Genomic DNA, 24,042 nt, shown 5'->3' with positions numbered 1-24,042 from the left:
TAAACTGGTCTGGTAACAGAAAGGGGCAAGTAGACGTAATCTCGAAAGAAAATTTTAAAATCCTATGCTAATATTTTACCTGAATCAGAAAGCAATTTTTGTGGAAAATTCTAGGAATTTTAGTAGGAAATAGGTATTAAAAATTATTAGAAAAAGAAGAGGAAATACTTTTTCAAAAAAAAAAAAAAGGTGACAGTTAATCATTTAGGAGCATTGCAAGATATTTACCACAGAGAAGATGCTGCAGCGCCTAGTTCTGAAATCCGTAACACAAATATCAAGGATATCAGATACTGTTGAGTTCATGTGCATAATTGCAATTGTACTTGCAATGCTTAACATAAGAGTAGGCATTTGCTCTTAGAGTGAAATACTTTCATGAAGAAACACAAAAAACACAAATCCATAAATAATAATTGTCAGAATGTCATTAAATATGTCTTTATGCCCTAGCAATAATAATAATATTGCTCTTTGTTATTCCCTAAGCATGTAATTTGACATAACATTTTAAGAACATTGCACTTACGTGTCAAAGGATGCCTGCCTCTGGATTCTCCCAGACAAACTTGAATTCCAGAGCTTCCTCTGCATCCATCTGTCCAGATGAAAAAGGTACAAGAATATCGGGCCAGAGCCCTCAGCCTGTCAGCAGCCAGAACTGCGATCACGGCTCTTCGGAACGCATAAACCAGGTTCTTGGCTCTTCTCTGCCTCAGCCTGCCGTCGTCCTGGTTTCTTTCCATGACAGCAGGGAGAGCATAAAGGAGGCTGACGATCTTGTGGTTCAGGAGTTGGTGCTGGTTCACCTGTTCCTGGAGAATGTCTCTTTGGCAAGACGTGGCACACAGTCGGCCCTAGAGAGAGCACAGGGCCCCTGACAGCAGCGCACAGGCTGCCAGCAGGGATGAGCGTGCCTTGAAAGCATCTAATAATGAATTTTTCAAGGAATTGTTTTCCTGGGTCAGTTGTGCACACATTTGTTCAAGGCCACACAGTTTTTGCCTGCTTTTCTGCTTCCTTTCTTCACATTCCTGCAACAGAAACAAACCAAACAAAAGTGGAAGAAATATTAACTAGATGGTTTTTACCTAGACAAGAGCAAAAAGAAAACTCTTAGTTTTGCCATTCAAATGATTCATTAAAGGAATAAACAATGTTAGTAATGACAGTGATAAAAGTATCTCTTCTAGTAAACAATTACAGAATCAGATATATGAAACCAAAGCAATGGTAGGAGGGAAATTTCCACGATCATCAACTGCAAATGTACTCCTGCTTTCTGACAACAATTCACCAATACTGTGACAGCTCACAGAAGGTCCAACACCACTTGTCTGCCCACAGTACAGTTGTAGGGGTTGACTTAGTAGTAACATCCTCCAATTTCAGAGAGAACACTGCTCTACCAAGTAGAAAACCAGTGTAAGTGAAAGGAAAAATGTAAGGAAGGTTGGAATATGAAAGTAGACAAATTTAAGTTTTCACCATGCAAAGACTTCCAGCCCTGAAATCTGCATCAAATACAGCATTATTCTGTGAAGTAAGTTGCAGTAACTCAGAAATAAAAAGGGACATCTATTTCCTTTATTTACAATGCTTTTAACTGAAATAGGTGTGAAGGAATGTGATGATAAAGACAGTAAATAGTTTTTGTGGAATAACATTTTGGATTGCAAATAACTCGTTTAACAAGCAGTGACAGTTTTACATTTTAAAACCACTTCTCACCGTAGTATCAGTAAAGCAGAGACGCTTAACTCTGTTGAAATCTTGTGATGATTGCAAACAATAATTTAAAATGGCATTTAATTTTTTGTTTTGTTTGGGATTTTTTGGGTTTTGGTGGGGGTTTTTTGGTTTTGGTTTGGTTTTTTTGGGTTTTTTTTTTTTTTTGAAAAGCCAAGACATTCCAGATTATTATTAAGTTTTAAAACAATTTCATCAGGGAATTCTAACATAGAGAATGTTTTCTTTATAAATAGCTCCTAAGTTTATTATGTGTTTTCAACAAGCATGAAAGGATTTACTCTTGTGGTTTAACACCACACATCCCATGCAAACTAAATGGAGGAATGAACCGAGCCAACAATGATCTCCAAATGCACACACTTGCACTTGTTGCTAGAAAATATTAGCAAGACACTTCCAGATAGATCCCACTGAACTGTAGGAAAACTGAACTGTAGAAAAAAACCAACACAGTCTAAAATCCCAGAACAGATGCTAAGTACATGAGAAGAGCCCTACAGACCTCATGATCAGTCTCAATAAAAATGCTTAATTAAAAAGCAGGCACAAAAAGATACAAGCCCCACAAACACTGCCAACAATATTCACCCCTTCCCTTCTCTTTCCTTCCCTTTCCTCTTCTACTTCAAAAGAGAAATAAACCAGAAAACAAAGTGAAACCCTAAAGAGTGGCTTAGCCACTCTTATCTTAGTCTCTGGAGCCAGCTGACTTACTTAAAAAGGGGCTTTTTTTTCCTAAAACCACAAGGTTTTCTGGGAGGAGAGGTCATGTAAGCTCACTTGCATTATTATCATGCAGAAAAGTACAGCTCCTCCTTCACACAAATGCTGACATGTTTTATAATAGGTATTTCAAAAAATGTCATAATCCAAAAGTTACAATTAAACAAAAAAACCCACACTGGGATTCTTTCAAATAGTAGATCTGAACCATAAACACATAATTTAGAAATGGTATTCCTGGAGAAAGCCTATTTTGCCTATGGATTATGGTAGAAGAAAAACTTGCTTTATGACTGTAAATGACTACATTCTGTGAATTCTTCATCAGTAAGATGAATTTATTATCTTTTAATTAGGTCCCTGTTGCTAGTATCAGATATTCCTTTCAGAATGTCCTGCACAGAAGGTGGAGCTGAGAGACTTGATGCACACTCCAGTCACATCTAAAGGCCCACAGCAACAGCATCAAACTGAGCTGCGGACAAGCCAAAATAAACGGTGTTTATTTGTTAGTGTCCAAATCCTTTGGGGGGGATGAATATCAGTCCTTTTTAACCAGACTGCAGTGTGAACAAATGTCACTGAGCTCAGCAGAGGCAGCTGATGCCTGGGGACACTCACCCTCTGGTTAGCCTTGCTGAAGTTCGAGACCAGGGCTTCAATATTCTCATGCAAGAGTGCACAAAGCTCTGTCCAAGGTAACTCTTCCAGGGGGACGTTTGTCTGTCTGGAAAGCACCTGGGCATTTGCCAGGGTCTGGTATAAGTTCAGGAGGATGGACATCTCCCTCTGGAACACAAAGAAAAAAATTAATTGCTGTAGCTGGGCAATGTTAAAATCAAAAGAGATGCATCCTATGTGTGGTAGCAGTGCTGTGCACAGCTGAAAATGAGCCCTCAAGGCTCATTCTCACAGCTTTACAAAATTCCTCAGTTCATTTCTCATAATTGCAGCCAAAATATTGCATAATATTACAGCAGAGTAAGAAAATAGATTTCACAAAATTTATCTAATTAGACACAGTATGTATATAAAGTATGTGAGTAAATCCCAGTCCTGTGGGGGCCACAACCATGACCTGGCACAGATAAAAATTTCCATGCTCTTAGTGGATGCAATTCATTCACCCATGTTAATACCTTGAGGTGCATTCAAACTGTGCCCCAACACCTGCACAGCGCACAGAAAACTGTCTGGCAAGGCAGTTGGCAAGTTGGCAGCACAACACACTTAAATTATTTTAAAATTTTGTTTTGTATGTATTATATATGATTAAATATCTGGCCAAAATAGTCCTACAGCTCCATCAAACTCCACAAGCTGTGCCTCATTTATTTACAGTGATTTTAATCAGTGGTATAATAAAGTGATTCAGGTTATAAATAAATGTTAGCAACAACAGCATGCAGTAGAAATTCAATTCTTCATACTTTTAGTACATACAAGTGCCTTAGAAACTTTGATTAAGATAACAGAATGTTATCTTAATGTTTCTCAAATGCCATGAAGACTGTATCAGTACAGTCAGAGATCAAGATAAGATTATCAGACCAGAATGGAAAGAACATAGGGAGCGTAGAAGTGGTATAAAATATGAAAAAATACTGTACAGGTCAGGAAAGCAGGAAGGGAAAATGAAGGGAAGTAAAATGCACTGACATTTTTACATAATTTAGGCATGGGTATAGCAAAGACCAACAGCAATATATTAAATGTTACCTATACTTAGTTTCTGCTACAGCCTTCTGCTTTTTCATTTTGGGCAGCAAAATCAGAGCTATTTAACTGGAGTAAACAGGATCACATACAGGCACTTCTGCTTCCCAAACAAATACAAACAGCTTTGGGAAATATGCAAAGCCATCCAAGGCAATAAATACCTGATCTCATAAGGCAACCAGTAATACAACTCTTCCAAAAATGAATATTTTATCACCTGCTCAGGACAGTCTTGTGGTTTGAAATCCTTTGAGTAAAACAATTAAAACAACCAGCTCTATGAATATGACAGCGAGACAATGTTTTTTTTTAACCTTTCAGTAACATAACATTAATTTTGAGTCTAGCATTAAATACTGTTTCCATTATCAGAAATCTTGATCATGAATGGAATCTTGTCCTGAATTCTTGTCATGTATAACATATATTTTACTACGGAATAAGAATAAAAAGGAAACCTCCTACCACAGCAACAACTAGCAAGCACTTTAAGTTTCTAGCAGAATATTTTGAGCTTGCAATTGTGTTTTGTAGTTAGAAATAGCAATCATTAATGCCCACAGTTAAGGCAGACAGTTGCTTTTCTCTATATATATTCCTTTTGTGCCTGATGAAATGACTTTTTCAGGCTAAGTAGGCCAGCAAATGTCTTTTAATACATTAATGCTTGCATGGAAGAAGCTGTTATTCTCCCAGAAAGAAAAAAGAAGATCCTGATTTTATTTGCCTCCAGTTTATGAATGACAGATCTGCCTGGGCAGTGGACAGCACTAAGACAAAGTGTGGACTAACTCCATCAAGTGAACAAAAGACACCCACAAATCTGAAGACTCTGATGCAGGTCTCTGCTCCTGTCCACAGGGAACAGACCTCATGCACCTTCCATGCTCAGAGCTCTGACAGAGAAAGAGGAGACGTTTCCAAGCCACCACCAAAAAAGTTTTATATTGCTAAGAGTAGAAAGAGAGCAAATGTAACCACACAATGAAAGGAGAGATTTTCTAAACATGCTAAGAACTTTCCTTTGTCCATACTGCTATGCAAAAAGATGGGAAAATTGTTATTCAAGGTGTAGCTGAGTAAAGACAGTAGAAAGGCCCAAAGTGGTCATATAAGAGGAGAAAGTTTTCAGAAAATAATCCAGTAAAATACATCCAATGTGCCAAACCACAGCAAAACATGCAAAAAACAAAACAGCAACAAAATAACCCCCCCTGCTTTTCCATCTGAAAGCTTGAAATAATTTTCAAGCAATTTTTACAGTCAAATACATGCACTGAAACTAAGAGAGTGTATGAAAGAGAAATAAACATTTCTACAATGGTAGCTAATGAAACGTGACAAAAAAGTTGGGTAGAAAGACAGAACATTCTTCACATGAAATGACGATCCATATCTACAAAATGCCTTAATTAGGAATGCCAGTACATCCTACCCATACTTAAAAAAACAATTTTCAAATTAGCTTCTCCAAGGCATTGGTTACATTTATTCATGTATTAAATTTTTTAAAAGGTAGCATAATAACAAAAAGGGTAAGAGTATAGCAGAGTTCTTCCACAGCTCAGCACAGCAAATGCAGCAAATCTTCAGCACAGTGCATATTTTGACAGTATGTTTTAAAAAACACCTAAACTAAACGATGTGTGCCACATTTTTTTCCTTACTATTGAGCCTTCATGCAGGCTGAAGCTGCCAGGAGGAGTCACTAATGTCCCAGGGGATTCTTCAGTTTCCTTCCTTTCCTCAACCTGGTCTTTCCATTGCACACTGGAGGATAAACGCTGTCTCTGTAAACTGGAAAGTTTCCACACAAAGATACTTTACCCAAAATTACTTTTGGCAAATGCACTGTGCTCTTTTAAAGGATAATCAATGGATTTGCCAGATACCACTTTAGCACATCACATGGATGCTGAAACTGCTTGCCTTTCTTAATTGAATGAAGAAATTTATATTCCTTCTAAGAAAGATTTTTCAAGAGGTTATATTTTCAGTTACCAAGCCTCGTGGCATGCAGTTCATAAGATTATTTGGATATGACCTCAAAGTTACATATAAGAAACAGAATTCTTCATATTTTATTAACACAACAGCTTCATGGTCTTCAGAGAGACCATGTCACATCTTGCATCATCAATCCTGATTTCAAGTACAGTTCTTGCTCTTAAGGTTTCCACATGCCTGACTCTACTCTGGAGTGACTTTTAAAGCAGACTGCCCAGAATTTTAATCTGTTCTTGTACTGTGTCAGTCAGGAAAACAGATATATCAAGAGCCCGGCATGACGAAACAGGCAGCTGAAGAGGAAACTCCAAGGCCAAACGATAGTATATAAAGGAGACAGAAGCAGAGACAGGAATCCAAGGAAGAATTTAAAAAGATTGCCTGAGCATTTAGGCACAGTGTCAGGAAAACCAAAAGCTTGCTTCAAATTGATGTTTGCAGAGGATGACAAAGGCTTTTCCAGCTCAAGTTTTAAGTATCTTACTAAAAACATCTCCATCACCATGAATCTTGTATGAGTTGCTCAGGCCACAAACTTCCTTTCTTGTAGGAAAAAACAGTTTCTTTCCTTCTCCACTACTACTTGTGTAAGTCAACATAAACACCTGTGTATACAGAGCCATATAGCTCTAGGCTGAAAGAGAGCTCACCCAAGTTCTGCTACCACAGGCACAGCAGACTGTGCTGGCCAGGAAACATCCCAAGAGATTTCCTCTGCTCGCACACATTTCAGTATTTTTTGACCATTTAAAGCTTTCTACAGCCATTCAAAAGTTGAAAACAAAGATTACCCACTATAAATGATACACAACTTCTTGACAGGAGTCTTAGAGATCCAGCTGAGTCACGTAAGTGGAAAATAATGTCTTCATAATAATATCAGTGTATATAGAAATGCCATCTTTTCTAGACCTGCTGGCTATGTTTTCCTACACTCACCCCAACCACTACTGGAGGCTGGACCTAACCATAAGTATGATTTTCAAATTTTTTTATTTGGCAAATGATCTGTAATAGGCCAGTTATTATCTGTACCATTCACAATACCTTTGGTTACTGATATGGGCCTGTTATTAATGGACTGCCAGGTTCTGAACCTTTAGTTTGGTTTGGCACATTGCACCAGATTTTCTGCTGACTGAAAATTGCAGGGAATGTAAACTACAAGTTGTACTCAAAGTGTCTACTGTCATTTTATAACAGCTTTAAAAGGAAACTTACACTTTTTTTCCTCTCTCATGCATTTTCTGACTATCTGAAATCTTTCCTTGATACCCCTGAAAAAGCTTCTCTCCTGCCACGTTGCTCTTCATTCAAAGCGCCTTCAAGTTCTTGAATTCTCAACTACCAAGTGATAAGGAAGCAGTTAAAGGAAGTTAGGAAAGACTACCATGGTCTTTAATGCTGTTTGCTGTTCTGTTCTGCTTTTTACAGCTGAATACATTCTATTAATTCTATACAGCATTGGAAAGCGTTGAACAATGTAAAAACGTATTAATACATAAAGTTCAAAACAGAGAGAAATAGATATGCTGACCAAAAGCACATTCTGCTGTCCTTTCATGGAGTTTGGATTTTCCTGTTTTCAATTATTTGTATTACTGAAGTTTTCCAGGGGAATTCTATTTTTTTAAGTAGACTCGTAAAAAGGTGGGATTAACAGTAAACGCTACACTTGCACTCAGAGCAAAGCGCATGTGGAGCTTGTTCATGTACATAAACAAGGAAGGAAACCTTACCAGTTCTTCACCTATAAAAGATAAATCTCTAACTTCAAGGAATGCTACCCTCCAGTTTCTTTGTATGTTGTAGAAGTAGAGAAGGAATCAAGAAAACTGAATCATCACTACTTATTTAATTATCACTTCAGAAATCTAAGGGACTGTACTTAGAGAAGGTCATAAGAAAATAACTGAGAAAGTGTCAATGCTTATTGGTGAAAAAAAAAGATGATATTATTTCTTGTTTTCTCGTCTGGTTTTTCAAAAGTCCAATAGGAAGGCTTTGTTAGTCAGTATGAGATCACTGAGCAATTATCTTACAGGTTTTTCATACTTGTTTTTTAAAATAAACCCTAATTGCTTTAATAGATCAAACCCTGTGTGATACAGTTTAATAACACAAGAATTTGATATTCAAGTATACATATTACATTTTTTCATGTATTCAAACTTCTCTGGTAACTGCAGATATAATAGCTTTGAAGCCAAAATGTACTCAGCTGAAATTTGAAACTGCAGTCTCAGGATGCATTAATATCTCACACCTAGAGAAGTTGGATGTATGCACTGTATCTCCAAAATTATCTAAGTACCCATTCCAAAGATACAGGACAGAACATTTTAACAGTTTAACTATTGTGAAACATTTCCTTTCCCCTCACTGTTTCAATGCTACTTTGAACTCTCAAACATAAGAATGTGACATTTTATTTTAATATTTATTCTATTAACTCGATAGTCCCCTGAGAATAGGAGATATTTTTCTATTACCTTTTGCAATTTTGACACTCATTGCAAAAAATCTACTCAGTGTTTTCACTGGAGCAAGGAAGTCCTGGCATTTTTCAAAGATTGTACCTTTACAAGGTACATCTTCTTTCATCTTCTGTTTCATTGTAAACTTCTACCACATATTTAACTAAAAGTTTACCTGCATGATTTCTGTAGCAGATTTACATTGTATATGTGCTAATCTTGCTGCTGCAGCATCTTCTTCCAGTTTCTTTATTTTCACTGTTTCTGCCTAAAAGTACATTTTGAAAATATTCAAGTCCAGAAAGATGATAACATCATGCAAAGACAACTTAATTTCTTCAGTTTATTGGGTCTCCATAAACCAATTTGTGGCATCTGAACTACTTGCACTTTGGAACTGTGAAAACTCATATCAATAAATAAGTAAAAGAAAACAATTACATATCCAGAATATTAAAATAAAAGTTTTTGTTTAGTTAAAGAGATTGATGTAGGATTATGTTCTTGCTGCATTTTTTATACTCGCAGATACTTATCTCCATGTAAAGGCCTGGACATGGAATTTCAATTGAAAAAATGCTTCTAGCAATAGCGGTAACTACAGAGCTGCTATAATAGAAACTCACATGCAATTTTAACTACACTGTTTCCTGTCAAAAAAATATTTTCACTTAGACTGATGACTGATTTGAAAAGAACAATACACTCCAAAAGGACTCCTGCCTTCAAGTGATGCAACAAAGATCAAGAAAAAAAAGTCATTTAAGACACCTAAAGTTACACAGATACAAGTGAAGTCATTCATTTTGGACAGGTAAAGCAAAGTAGCAAGTATGTGAGACTGAAGCTGACTCTAAGCACTTCAGTTAATGAATCCACCTTTCCTGCCAAGTGATGCTCTGCATTTTGTTCATCAAACACAAGGCACTCATAGCCTAACTCAGAGGTTTCAAAAATGAAACTGCTCAGTTTTGCCAATGCTTGCTGAGGCTCCCAGCAGCAGGGAGAAAGCTTTACTTACAGTTCTTTGATGAGATACTCCTGTCGTGTATTCTTGAAATCCAGATGCTTGGCCTGAAGCCTCAGGATCTTGCTGCAGCCATCGTGCTCTGCCTCCATATCCTTCAACTTCCTGGCAATGCTGTTCAGGGCAGCGTTTGTCTCCCAAAGATAAATAGGTACATGAATAAATAAAAACATCAAGAGGTACTTTTTCAAAGATAAAGTATTGCAGTAGAGAGTTCAATAGAGGAGGAGAGACCACATCTGTAGCAGCCATGACTTTAAAGGTCCGCCTGAGCCGCCGTCCCCGCCAGCCAGCAGAAGGAGCGGTAGGAGTGCGCGGTTTCTCGGCACGGCGCGCAGGAGCCGCTCCGCTGACAGGGGCGCGCCGGCTCGGCGGTCAGCTCTGCCAGAGGCGGACAGAAAGGCACGGGACCACAGACAGGGATGGGAGAGTGTCCCCTGACCGGGACCAGTCCAGGTTTTATTCCAGAAAGCGGAGTAACACCCAGGGGAAGCCGCCGTACCGAAGGGCCCTGGGGGGAGGGAATACACGTGTTATATAGGAGAAACGGGCGGGGGAGAGCTCAGACAGGCAGCGAATGGGGGCCCACGGTGAGCGCGGGCTTTATCAGAGTGACAGGACGGGTAGCCAACCGAGAGAGCTCAAAGGTGGGACCCCGGTCCCTGGCCCAATAATTCCATGTATAGCACCGAAGATTCTGGATAAAAGGGGGGTATTTGGGGGTGACAGAAAGGGTGCGGGTTTCCAGGGTAACCGGTGATGGACAGATAACTGGGAAAGAGGGGAATTCCAGACAGAACCATTATACAGAAAAAGGGGGTAACAGAACATTCCAGCTTAAACCGGGGGAGCATAATAACACAACATCTCCCCGTTTTTCATTAAAAAAAAAAAAACAAAACCAAAAACTTAAAATGAGGTGAACTGAGTCTGACTAAGGCAGTCTGAGTTCAGGATGAAAGGTGCAGAAGCCCATTGGTCGTCATCCACGGCTGAGGAGGCCTCCGATCGATCCGATTCCGAAGCTTCTGCTTCGCTGTATGGTCCCAGAGCCACCACCTGGTTTACCTCGAGGGTAGGAACAATCCTACCCAGCAGTCTCTTCATCAGACTCCAAATTATAGAACAAACAACTAAAACTACAACTAAAATAAAAAGAACCAACAGAACAGTTTTTAGAATTGACCTCATCCAGGCTGAAAAGCCCCATCCTGAAAAGATGTCCCCCAGCCAGTCTGATGTTTCCTTCTTTATGTCGTTTACCATGCCTCGCACTTTTTGATGGCACTTCTCATGTCCTCGGCCCTTGATGATAAATTGAGGCAGCAGAGGCCCTCGAATTCCTCACAGTGGTGGTTGTGAAGGAGGAGCAGAAAGTCGAGGGCTGCTCTATTTTGCAAAGTCGCCTTCCTTGTAATTTCATCTTCTGATAGGAGGTCCAATAATGTGGCTGATGTAAGATTGGCTTGTTTGGCTACCCAACACTCTAGGTGGGCCAATTTGCCTAGAGCCTTGGCTGCGGATACCCAGGGCAAAAACACAGTGACCGCAACTCCTTTTGGTTTAGACCAATGAATAATTTCGGAGTCACACTCTGGGTCAAGATTTATAAGATCCCTTTTGGAACGGGCCAAATTCAGTGTGACATTTTTTAAAATCCAATTATTAATTTGGGTTTTGTTGGGTGTAAACAGCGACAGCTGTCCGAAAGTACAAGGGCCTCCAATAAGGCAAGAGGGGATGCCTGCCCATGCTCAGTCTCCGTAAACCAAAAACACACCACGGGGTAGGGATAAAGGTTTATAATCAAAGGTGGAAGCCATTTCTATATGGGCAACGATTCCACACCATAAATTGGCAATGTATTCTTTTTTGAACTGCCTAACTGATTGAAATGATCTATCTAGAGGGTTGGGGGCGAACATAAACTGAATACAGAGGGAGGCACTGGCAGAGCCGAGCAATTCAAATTTTAAGGGTTCGGAATCCAAAGGTGTCAAACCTTGGATTCTGTCTTTCCAGCCATCTGTGGGATTAAAACCGAGAGAATAGGCAACTCTTTGGGTTATCAGGGGAGCGAAGGAGGTAGCAAGGGGAGATGGGAAATCGTTAGGAGAGAGAGGGATCCCCACAAGGCAGGACGACATCGGGTCCTCTGCTGATGCGGTGTTGAGGCAGATGTGATCTTGGCCGAGGACTTTCACGAGCGTCTTCCAGATATGGGCTTTGGGCTGAGGGACAATCCAGGTGCCTGAAGGGAGAAAGTGGGACCTGAGTGCTGTCACCAGCAGCAAGATGGTAGATGGAGAGAAGGCCATTTGAATGGGGTGTCACTGAAACATCAAAGAAAACAGGGTGAAAAGGTGAACTTAAAATTTTGGTTCTGCCCAGAGGGAAACTTAGAGGACATCAAAGTCAAGGGAAAAGGGTTGCTGCCTCCTCCTCCAACAAGCCTCCTCAACCTGTGCCACGCCTCCAACCTTTGGTGCCTTTTTCGGAAGGAAGGGCCTGACCCACTTAGATGGTACCCACTTAAGCCCCAAGGGAGTGGACACGCAAGCGTATCCCCTCCCCCAGGGAATCAGGTCGAAAGGCCCTTCTGTTTTCCAGGTCTCCGGGTCCTTAACTAGGACCGGAGGCCTGGCTTTCAGCTGCAGCTGGTTGTGTTGCCCAAAGTGTCACGCTATTGGAGGATTTAAATTCTCAAAGGAACAGTTTAGAAAGTTGATAGTAAAAAGTGCTTTTGCGAGACGGACATGGGGAGATTCCACCTTCACAGCCGTATGTTGTTGCTCTAAAACCCTCTTAAGGCTCTGGTGGGTCCTCTCCACCACGGCTTGGCCTGTTGGGGAATAGGGGATGCCTGTTTTGTGCTCTGTTCCCCATTGCTGCAGGAAACTTCGCAGTTCCCTGGACTTGTATGCTGGGCCGTTGTCGGTTTTGATGACCTTGGGGATGCCCGGGACAGAAAACGCCTGCACAAGATGTTTTTCGGCGTCAGCTGCCTTCTCACCTGTGTGGGCGGAGGCGTAGACTGCACTGGAGAAAGTGTCCACTGAAACGTGTACATAACTCAAGTGGCCGAAAGAAGGGATATGTGTAACATCCATTTGCCACACCTCGCAGCTAGAAAGACCTTGGGGGTTAGCTCCAGAGCTGAGTGATGGGAGCTCATGGGACTGGCACTGTGGACATGTAGCCACGATCTCCTTGTCCTGTTTGCGTGTGAGCTGGAACTGACGAACCAGGCCAGGGGCATTCTGATGGAACTGCTGGTGGCTGATCTTAGCTTGACCAAACAGATCTGGGAGCGGGGCCATCTGAACAGGAGCAGCCAGGGCATCAGCTCTTCGATTGCCCTCTGCAATGAACCCCGGCAGATCAGTGTGTGACCTGACATGCATCACAAAGAAAGGTTGCTCTCGGTGGGAGATCAGTTTTACCAATTTTGAGAGCAAGTTAAATAGGGGAATGTTGGACACTTCTTGAAGAACTGCTTCTTCAGCTCTGGACACTACACCAGCGACATACGCTGAATCAGTTACAAGATTGAATGGTTCAGAGAACCTCTCGAAGGCCCTGACAACAGCGTCCAACTCAGCAACTTGTGGAGAACCTTCCACCTTGGCAACATCGGCCTCCCACCGCTGAGTCTGAGGATCCTTCCAAGTCATTACTGACTTGTGGGATGCTCCAGACGCGTCGGTAAACACAGTCAGTGCCTCCAAAGGGGTTTGGCTCTGAATTTTTTTTAATGATAATGAGAATTCTTGATAAAACAATTTGTGGGCTGGCCAATCAACTGCAATTTGGCCAGTGTAACTGTCCAGTGCAAATTGCAACATTTCATTAATCTCGAGCAGTTCATCATCATCTTTTGAATTGGCCCGACTCTAATTTAATTGGAATGTGGATGCATTCAAAGTCACACCCCGCCAACTCCCTGATCCGCGATCTTGCTTTTTTGATCAATTCTGCCATCAGCTCTGATGGCCGTGTCATCCTTTTGGACCTGTGGTGGCTGAGGAAAACCCACTCTGTGATCAAGAGGCAGTCCTCCGAGCCTCGGTCCTTGCCTTTGATAGAATCGTCCCATTGAAAAATCACCCCATGGAGGTGTGGCAATTTCCCTAAAATGATAAATTTGAACGGGAGACCCGGTTGGTATCTGTGGGCCTGCCTGGTCGAAATGGATTGCTGGATTTTTTCCAGTGCTACCTGAGCCTCTGGAGTAAGGGCCCTAGGAGAACTAAGCTCCTCTCCCCCTTTCAATAAATTGAAAAGAGGGGCTAGGACATCAGTAGGAATACCCAGCCAAGGCCTTACCCAGTTCAAAGACCCACACAGCTGATGGGCATCTGCCAAGGTCTTGATATTTGTACGAATAACCAATTTTTGCCGAACAATGGTCCGCTTATTTATCTCCAAACCCAGATACTTCCAGAGTGGCATCCTTTGAATCTTGTCCTGTGAAGCTCAAACCCTGCAGCAGTCAATGCATTGATTATCAGGTCAAGTGCGTGTGTGAGTATGTTGTCGGTCGGAGCACAAACGAGGATGTCATCCATATAATGATATATTATTGCATCCTCGGCGGCTGCACAAATGGGGGACAGCAAGGAAGCGACATACCACTGGCAAATCACAGGGCTGTTCTTCATCCCCTGAGGAAGAATACACCAATGGTAGCGCTTGCTTGGGGCCTTACGGTTGATGGCAGGAACCGTGAAGGCAAAACCCGGGGCATCGTCCGGGTGAAGTGGAATATGGAAAAAAACAATCTTTGATATCTGTAATTGCCAGATTCCAATTTTGAGGGAGCATCGTCGGGGACGGCATCCCGGGTTGGAGGGGACCCATAACTTCAATAATATTATTAATTTGTTGGAGGTTGTGAAGGAGCCACCACTTATCTTTGTTTGGCTTTTTGATGATAAACACTGGGGAGTTCCACTCTGACATGGTCTCCACCAGGTTGCCTTTAAGTAACTACTCCTTGACGAGCTCATTGAGCGGCCACTGCGCTACCCATACTGGTTTGTCCGATTTCCAATTCAGTTTCCAGGTAGAGCGCTCAGCAGCGACTGCTAATTGAAAAACCTGAGGAGCCACTGGTAGGTCAATTCAGGCTCCCCACTGGGCAAGGAGGTCCCTCCCCCACAGGGGTTCCGTATAATCCAAAACAAATGGGTGTATAGACGCTGATTGCCCATCCGGCCCCTTAATTTGCACGGTGCTCTTTGATTGTTTGGCCAATTGAAGACCCCCAACACCACGGACATGACCAGCCACGTCCTGCAATTCCCAATGCGACGGCCATTCCTGAGAAGGAATGATCATCTGCCCCTGTGTCCAAAAGACCCTTAAGGGGTATTTGGTCTCCTCCCCTCAAGAGTTGACAAGTAATTTTTGGTTTCTCCCGCCCAAGGATCTGAGCCCAGGCCACCGTAGGATGTTCGTCTTGAGGTGGTGTAGAGGGCGGTCCTGGGACCCAGGTTAGCTCAGGCACTGGAATGGCCTGAGCAATAATCTGTCCCTTGGGCAGGAAGAGGGGAGGGCAGACACAGTACAGCCCCACTGAGAATTGCCCCAGGTCTGATGTCAAGAGACCCGGGACAATGTTTACCTCTGATGGTGTGAATTTTGTGTCTCCGACAACTACATACCCACAGCTGATCCGTCCCCAGTTATCTGGGCACTCCGGGCACACAGTCACAAGATGAAAATCGGAGTCCTTCAGATGGAGTGGCTCCGTCAGCTGCAGCCTGAAAGGTTCAATTTTGGAAAAGGTGGTTAGAATGGGCATAGGTCGGAGGCATTGATAAGCATGACAAGTCCGGTAAAAAAAAGTCACATTTGGTTGAGATGCCAGGTGGTTTTCCCTTTTTCCCCTCCCTGCATAATGATGTTGAACCCGCCTTATTTATTTCTGCATGCAAGGGGGAACTGCGTTCAGCTCGTAGTTTTTTGGTAGGGGGTTCCCCCGAAGTCCCTGCCCCCTTTTAAACTCATAAAACTGCTTCCGCAGGGGGCAGTCAGGCATCCAATGCCCTAACTGTCCACACAGATGGCAGGGGGAAGTACCCCTGTGGACCGGCCCAGGGGTACTGGATGGTGGTGGATGGCTCATCTGGGAAGCAGGAGCAGGGTCAACTGTAGTGGCATCCCAGGTATCAGCAGCAGCAACGCGTCTGGGCGGTGGTCGGGCCCTTGGGTCAAGGTCCCTGGAAGCCAAGGAGACTTTGTGGGCGCAGATCTCCAGCATCCGCTGCAGGGTTGGAGGAAGGTCCAGCGGCAGGCTCAAGATAGCATCCCTGCAGGCTGGATTGGCATTGGTGGAGGCCACTTCCTTTGGGAGTTGTTTCCTGGTCTCCTTCCCTTGCATCTGCAATTCAGTGGCTTTCCAGAGACGCTCAACAAAAAGAATGAATGGCTCGTCAGCTTGCTGCATGATCTTTGAATAGGAAATTTGGGGCACCCCTGATGGCAACCTTAAAAAAGCCCTCTCTGCTGCTCTCCGGCTCTCCCATAATACTTCAGGCGGGATGATTCTGGCCTGGAACGGCCTGTCAGCAAAAACTCTCTCCCCACACAGGTGTTCGACCGAGATGCCTTCACCATTACGATCGAGCCCCGTGTGGGGGTTCACCCACAAAGAGGGAAGGATCCCCACCACCTCCCTTCTCCATGCCGCCTCCCACATCACATATTCAGTGGGGTTGAGAAGGCACGAGAAAAGGTTCCGGAGGTCATAAGGAGCGACTTCCGTTCCTGCTAAAGTGGCCCTTAGAATCCCCTGGGAGTGTTCACTCTCCCGGGAGAAATCCTTTTGGGCCTTGCAGAGATCTTTAATTTGGTGGTGGGGAAAGGGAGTTCACTGGGATTGGGTTCCCCCCGCCCCCTCAGGGTGGTATGAGACCGGAGCCACTGATGGGATGGAAACCGGCTCCGGATCCTGGGTCCCTTCCCCCCTCCCCCCAGATGCCAAAGCTTGGGAACCGGAAGGGGGAGCGTGGGAACCGGAAGGGGGAGGGGAGGGGGAGTGGCTGGAGGACTTGTTGGAGGACTGGGCGGGGGCATCAGATGACGAAGGTGCCACCCCAAGGGAGGAGTTGGTGGGCGTGGTTTGTAGAGAGGGGCAGAGAAAGGGGAGGTGCTGATGGAGGTGGGGGGAGGGAAGTTAGGAGGAGTCTGGAGAGAAAAAAGGGGGTTTTTTTGACCGAAAAGGATTGATTGTGGGAAGAAGATGGAAAAAGGGCGGGAAAAGCCATGTGGTCCCCTCCATTTTGTGCTCCACAGGAGCCATCTTGGGAGGGGAGCTGAAAATGAACTTGAGAGGTTTTAACTGGGGATTTGGGAACTGGGAGAAAGGGAGAAGGGAAAGATCCCCTAAGAGTCTGGCCAGGACTCCTAGGGCGGGGGGATTGGGATTTCTGAGAAGAGCTGGGGGAAAGATGACCACCCTGCGCCCTGCTGGAGCGAGCTGCTCTTCTCAGAATCCCAGTATTAGGACAGGCAGGGGAGGGAAAAGGGCTAGGATCAGGGTTAGAGGGAGAACTGGGTTGCAAACTCGAAGAACAGGACTGTTTTCTCAAATTAGAACCTGATTTTACCAACGCTTTAACTTGGGAGGACCAAAAGCTGATTTTTGCCAGTTTTGTCTCTCCATTTTTTCGAGTCGTGTAATTTCTTAGTTATAAGATCCCAAAAACTATAATTATCTAATTGGTCAGTGGAAATTTCAGGAAATTGAGAAAACAGCCACTTTATTAATTTTTTCTACTCCTTTTTTGGAATATAAACCCCCCTCCAGCAAGGATATCCCCAACTTGGATAAAGGCTCTCTCTTGAGCTGCTGGCTGCTTTGCACCCATTGCAGAGATGTTAAGAGCAGCTCAAACCACCCACCACTTCAGGAAAAGGAAAAAGAAATCAAGGAAAGAGGAAAATTGCCTCTGCCCGCCCAGGCCAATGAGGAATAAAAGGGTTAAAAGGACAAGGGGGAGAAAAAGACTCACGGAATCCAGCGAGGGCGAAAAAAAAAAAGTCTGAAGTGGTGTCCTGTCCCGAGACAACTCCTGAGGTGCTTCGGAGCTGCCGTCCCGTCCCTGGGGAGTACAGCGTGCTAAAACGCCGCCGAATTCGCCCCCAGGGGGATTTCGTGGCCAATTGAGACTGTTTGTCTCGGTACGCGGGTCCCGTGGTCCTCTTTGGCGAGGCGCTTACTGGCGCCGTGAGTGCCGAGAGAACACAAACCTGCCCCACATTAGGCGCCAAATCTGTAGCGGCCATGACTTTAAAGGTCCGCCTGAGCCGCCGTCCCCGCCAGCCAGCAGAAGGAGCGGTAGGAGTGCGCGGTTTCTCGGCACGGCGCGCGGGAGCCGCTCCACTGACAGGGGCGCGCCGGCTCGGCGGTCAGCTCTGCCAGAGGCGGACAGAAAGGCACGGGACCACAGACAGGGATGGGAGAGTGTCCCCTGACCGGGACCAGTCCAGGTTTTATTCCAGAAAGCAGAGTAACACCCAGGGGAAGCCGCCGTACCGAAGGGCCCTGGGGGGAGGGAATACACGTGTTATATAGGAGAAACGGGAGGGGGAGAGCTCAGACAGGCAGCGAATGGGGGCCCACGGTGAGCGCGGGCTTTATCAGAGTGACAGGACGGGTAGCCAACCGAGAGAGCTCAAAGGTGGGACCCCGGTCCCTGGCCCAATAATTCCATGTATAGCACCGAAGATTCTGGATAAAAGGGGGGTATTTGGGGGTGACAGAAAGGGTGCGGGTTTCCAGGGTAACCGGTGATGGACAGATAACTGGGAAAGAGGGGAATTCCAGACAGAACCATTATACAGAAAAAGGGGGTAACAGAACATTCCAGCTTAAACCGGGGGAGCATAATAACACAACACACATCAGATGATGATGTTAGAATTTTAAAATCTCAGATGCCCGCACATATTAACAGAAGTGTTTACCCAATGCAGGCATGCTTTTAATTGACCACCAAGAAATCTCTGTTGGCCCAAAAATCACTGTGAACATGACCTTCTGTGGTAACACTAAAATCAGATCCAGATCTCCACAGGAAATCTTTCCCTGAAAGAGTGCAGCTTTTCCAATCTCTTTTGTGTCCCAGCTCAGTGGCAATGTTAGAAACATGGTGCATTTGGGAAAATGATGGGGATGGGGACATGGGGACAAAAGTTCATTTTTGTCATGATTTTAATTGCTAAAACTTCAGATGTTTTGAGAGACAATTACTCCCATAGACCAAATAATTTAATTTTCCGCTATTCTGAAAAGGATTTTCTTCTTTGTAGAAACGGAATTACTTTAAAAACTTAAGAAATATGAAGCCCTCAGTAGAATAAAATAAGATGGTCCCCACTTCAATTTCTGCATACAGAAACTGAACTAAGCTACAGGTTGGGAGAATTACTGACATGACTGGACTCTGCAGCTCTGTGAAGTCACTGCTACAAAATCCCCATAGTCCATATGAATTTGGACCAAATTTAAGCTAATCCTCTAGCTTTGCATGTCCAGCAAGACAGGTTTCTTCCCTTCAGAATGCAAAATCAATGAATAAGTAAATCAATAATCCAAAATTAACAATTTCTACGGATATATATACCTGGAAATATATTTATTTCTTCAAGTTTATCTTCCAGATATTAACTAAAGTGAACTGGGAAATATGAAATAATTAATACATAGTTTGCTGTAAAATACTACAAAAAATTTTAAAACATTTTATACTGGAAATGTAATTAACATCAGTAAACTAAAATTGTCATGCATATACGAAGCTTGTTAAATAAGTCAGTATGAGCTACAGGATTTCAGAGTTTTGAAGAATTTCTGAACTTTTTGGAGGCAGTATGACTGTTTAATACTATCCCCGTAGCCACCTTCAAATATTTGCTCATGAAAGACATGGCTGGACTTTGTTTTGTTTTGTTTGGTTGGTTTTCTACCGTGTGTAAACGACACAATCTCCCAAGTATTCTAAGGAAAAAAACGTGCAGGGATATGATCTCCTCCCTAACCACGAGGTGATGCTATTGCCCTTCCTATCGAAGCCAACCCTTCCTATCCCGGGCCAGGATGTGCCCAACAGAGCTCATCACGATCACAAAGCAGAGGACTATTTTTCCGGCGTGTTCCAGACACACATTTCAAATATTCTATCACTGCACTCCCATGCCTACCTCAGCATTTTCACAGCCAATTTCAGAATTACAGTTTGTGAAGTGCAGTTTTTCCAGCCTGGATTTGCCTACATGCTCAGAATCCCACTTCTCTGCATGTATTAAGACCACAATTAAATCTCCTTAGCTTTCATTTTATAACTCAGAATAACTAAAGGAGATTTAAACCAGGCCTGTAAATACACAACACAACGTCAAGATTCTGAAACCCTACAGCTCACACTGACCTGTTTCACGAGCTACATATATTCATGGCAATCTTAGTCTACTCATGTTAATTACATTTCAATTTTGTCGCTTGAATACATTAACCAACAAAGCCCCTACAACCACTGGCAGAGAACACTGCCAGGGAACTGACAGAACACAATGTCCTGAGCCATTTGCTGCTTCTTTTGTCCTTTTTCAAGGACGAACATCACTTGACAGAGCATGGCATACTTTTTAAACTTTGATCTATTGATGCAGCATTAAACTCTCTGAAGATAGCTTCTACAAAACACTGTACACAACAGAAGGCAATACTCTTCCAGAGCCTCCTCAAACTAACTCATCCATTTACTGTTAGCCAGAACTCAGAGCTTACCCTGCTGCACCTAGCAACTTAAAAAAAAACTCTATCTAAAAGCAGGCTTGTTCACAGCCTATATCCTGCCCTACCTATGTAAGAATCAGCTTTGAATGAAAAGTGACTTGTGTTTCTGCTTGTTTTGAGAAGGACCTTAGGTCCTGTCCACAAGCTCCTCTGTTTTCACTCCCACTGTGTACTGATAACTTGGGTTAGGTGTTTCCCATGACAAACAGCCACAACACCTTCCATCAAAGCCCCAAACCAGCATTACACACTAAGTGAAACTTCATAAAGCTGTGTCGTGAACGGCGGAAGAATTGCAGCACACAATATGCGTGAACAGCAAATCTCAAAGTTTATTGATAGCTCACACGTATTTATATTGGTGTTAATGAAGCTTATACATATTGCAAAGCTGAGCTCATTATTGGTTAAAACACACATGAATCAACCACACCTACTTCTATGCTCTAATGATTATTTTGTTTCTATGTTTACATTCCTGTGGCTATTCTACCTAGGCTGTCTTCATTTTTCTGGCAAAAGATTTTCTCCCTCATCTTCATGTTGCAGCAAAGGTCACCATGACCCTTGTCAGTGATTGGACACTGATTACTTAATCCCCAGCTTGTTTCCCCTATCCTTATCCAACGGTATCACATCGAAGTGGCCTTTCTCAGCTAGCCAATTATCCACAAAGCTCTCCACAAAGCTGTAATCTTCAGAAGTATTCTGCAGTATTTAGCTTTTTGGGGTTTTTTTTCCCCCTTAAACCAGCCTTACATTTACAGCTAATGATTGATGAGAAGGTGATCCTCCAAAGTACAATGTTACTCCCCATTATTTTGCATACAGAATCTTTGTTAGTGATTTAATGGATGACTTTTAACTTTTAAAATGTGTCTTGGTTTGAAAAGACAGGTGTCTGCTAAGGAAGGCAGGAACGTCCCCTGAAATGGAAAATGTAAACCCCCTCCCTTTGAACTGTTATCATTTTGAAATTAAGGGGGCCTTTCAGGCAAAGATATGGAGCAGGAATAACAGTTCTTTATTAGGGAAGAAAAGAAACAATGCAGTAATACAAAACAACCCTGACAGAGTCAGAATACCACCTGACATCTCTCGGTGATGGAGAGAGACGGGGAAGACTGCCTTGGTGGTCAGAATCCAATTTTATTGTGGGATACAAGTGCTTTTTACTATTTTCGGGAGACTAGTAATGAGTACTACAATGATTAGGTTAAAATCACATATACAAAGTTATGCATATAACAACATCTCTTGCTTGCAGAGTTTAATGGGATTTTCTTTTTCCAGTAAACCCGTTTGATTTCATCTTCTTGCAATCTAGGTCTACTTTTCAAAGTTCCATTTGCTTTCGCCAAGGCATCCTGTTATCAAATCTCTGATGTTAACCAGGTCCAAAGTGCATCGTCTGTCTTGTGTCCTCCAACATTCCAACAGACACCCTGTTGGTAAGGGGGGTTGGTAGCAATCCAATTGAAATGGTGGCTGCCATCTTCCTGGAGAGGCAGATGTAGTTCTGTTGAAGCAGTGATCCTGTAGAAGGGTGTGGTCTTCCTCTGAAGATCCAGTAGTAGATGAGCCTGGTTTTCCTCTGGAAATCCAATGGAAAAGGCTGTGCTGGTGTCCCAAAATCTCAGCTTCTATCCAGTTAGGAATGCTTGGCTCCTCCCTCTGGGCAGAGCTTCTCACAGTGTGGGATGATGTAATTTTATCAGTCACGCTGTGGCACTCAATGGCACATTAAGAGCAGATGTCTCCCCGGAGGGAGGACTGGTTTGTGGAAGAAATGAAGAAACTGCTCAATTAACAGAAGATAACAAAGCCACACCTCCAACAGATGGCAAATAGAATACACACATTACCTTGCAACCTAGGACAAAATGATGACAAGTGGCAGAACTTCAGTGAAAGAGCTTTGCAACTGAAATTTGGCTATGATAAATTGATTTTTTTTTTAATGAGTATCTTAGTGGATATCCCTTGGATCAACCATCCTTCTTGAAACAAGGCAATAATAATGAGTAGGAGAATTTCTGTGCCCTCTTCTCCTTCCCTAAATGTTACATTCTCCACCCCAAACCTGCAAACTGTTCCTCTCATCCAGGAGGAATGCCTACCCCACCTGTACTTCAATGCCACCACCTGGCTCAGCCTCCTTTCCTTAGACCTACAGTTTTTTTCCCAGTACCTCCTCTTTAGAAAGGCATATTCCAGAACTTAGCAAAACAGCAGGGGTGATGAATGGATTGAGAGCAGCCCTCTGGAGAAGGACTGGGAGAGATTCTTGAGAAGGAAACATTGGATATGAGCTGGCATTGTGTGCTGGCAGCCCTGAAACCCCTCTGTACCTGTGTCTAAAGAGAGATGTCCAACAGGCCAAAGGAGGGAATTCTGTCCCTCTGCTCGAGTGAGAGCCAGGAGCAGGATGCCCATGGCTGTTGTGGATGTCCCATCATTGGTAGTGTTGAGGGTCAGGTTGGGTGAGGGACTGAGGAACCTGGTCTAGTGGAAAGTGTCCCTGACCATGGCAGAGGGCTTGGACTAGATGATCTCTAAAGGTCCCTTCCGTCCCCACCCTTTCTGTCATTTCATCATTTCAGAGCACATGGGACAGGAGAGAAAAAGAAATGAAATGTGATCATGGCAGTGAGTTAATGGGGGATGTTCTGGGGCACTGATGTGCAAGGAACTCAAGATGAAATCAGCACCTTGGCCAAGAGTCCTCTTAAAGCATGAAATGCAAACCTGGACTATCTGTGGCCTTAGTTACCCCAGGAAAAAGGGAATATCTTGGTACTCTGAAATTCCATCTGCTGCCTGCATATTTAGATGGTTAAAAGTCCAATTCCAAATGAAAAGGTATATAGCTGCATACTTTGACAGGCACTTACTCCTAATAACAACACAAGGAAGTCCTGATGAACAAAATTCCATCTTTTTCCGTGTGGACTGTGAAGCACCAAAATATGGCAACAGACATCCTCTGTTTGCACAGGCTTGAAAAAAGATCTCTGCACCCTGAGGCAGAGCCATGTGGTGGCTGCACACAGCATCCTTGCCTCACACCAGCCAAGCCTCAAACCAGGAGAAATTAGTTCCAAGTGAAGAAAGAACTGTTTGGGCTGATGACTCTCAGGGATGACAACAGCCAGAGGCAAGAGGGGATGATGGCACAGTATGGCCCACGTGGTGATGGGTCCTGGGCTCTCCAGAATCATGACAGGGTTCCTCTGGTCTTTGTTCCCCACTTTGGAGGGACAGCAACTCCAGCTCCCTCCTGAGGCTCCTTCCTCCTGCTGGGGAGGAGCACAAAGGCACTGGATTCCAGAAACACAGACACTTGGGAAGTGGAGAGGGATCTGGCACTGTGGGCAAGTGCCAGTGGGAGTGGATGGGGCTGGAGCAAAACATTCCTTCCTGCTTCTCCCTGAAGCAGGGACACAACCCACCGGGGTGGGAGACTCACCTAGGGCTGGCACCAGCACCCAGGTTCTCCAAATCCCAGCATTGCCCAGGGAAAGGCAGTGACA

At 43.6% G+C, this 24,042-nt stretch overlaps 1 long non-coding RNA gene across 2 annotated transcripts; it reads right to left on the bottom strand.

Moving 5' to 3' along the window:
• Positions 1-473: 473 nt before the first annotated feature.
• LOC143692181 (uncharacterized) lies at positions 474-10,241 on the bottom strand. Of its 2 annotated transcripts, XR_013180036.1 has the most exons (5): positions 9,700-10,241; positions 8,854-8,946; positions 5,862-5,991; positions 3,097-3,264; positions 474-1,034 (listed from the first exon to the last, which is right to left on the bottom strand). It is a non-coding gene; the product is annotated as an uncharacterized LOC143692181 (long non-coding RNA). The 2 variants fall into 2 exon arrangements; XR_013180035.1 differs by lacking the exon at positions 5,862-5,991 and having other exon boundaries at positions 480-1,034.
• Between the last annotated feature and the right edge of the window lie 13,801 nt (positions 10,242-24,042).

This window comes from Agelaius phoeniceus, chromosome Z, assembly GCF_051311805.1.
Source record: "Agelaius phoeniceus isolate bAgePho1 chromosome Z, bAgePho1.hap1, whole genome shotgun sequence".
NCBI lineage: Eukaryota > Metazoa > Chordata > Aves > Passeriformes > Icteridae > Agelaius > Agelaius phoeniceus.
This window is presented reverse-complemented; position numbering and strand designations above follow the sequence as displayed.